Here is a 422-nt window from a genome sequence, read left to right as displayed (position 1 = left end):
TAACCCATAAAATTTAGTTTTGGTGGTAAAAATGAATGTGTTTAGGTTGATTCAGCTATATTAAATCATATTTTTTACTTGCATAAAACCATTTTTAGGTTTCAGGGTTGTTGCTTTTTTTTTCAGTGTTGAGAGAAATGCACAATTCACTGCACAAGTAAGTCTAACTCTCTGTAATTTCTCAAATATATCTTTTTGGTATGAAATTCCCTTATTTGGATGCTAAATATTAAAATAAATCTACTGCTTATTACTAAATTGTGTACATTTTTTGTGCACTAGTTTGTTGTGGTAATCAAAGTTTCTTGTTAAAATAATTATATAATCTCTCACAACCACCCACTCTGTTTTTTTTTTTTTTTTTTTTTTTTTTTTTTTTTTTTTTTTTTTTTTTTTTTTTTTTTTTTAAAATTTTTAGAGAA

Source organism: Sinocyclocheilus grahami, unplaced genomic scaffold (assembly GCF_001515645.1).
Source record: "Sinocyclocheilus grahami isolate Dianchi unplaced genomic scaffold, SAMN03320097.WGS_v1.1 scaffold253.1, whole genome shotgun sequence".
NCBI lineage: Eukaryota > Metazoa > Chordata > Actinopteri > Cypriniformes > Cyprinidae > Sinocyclocheilus > Sinocyclocheilus grahami.
This window is presented reverse-complemented; position numbering follows the sequence as displayed.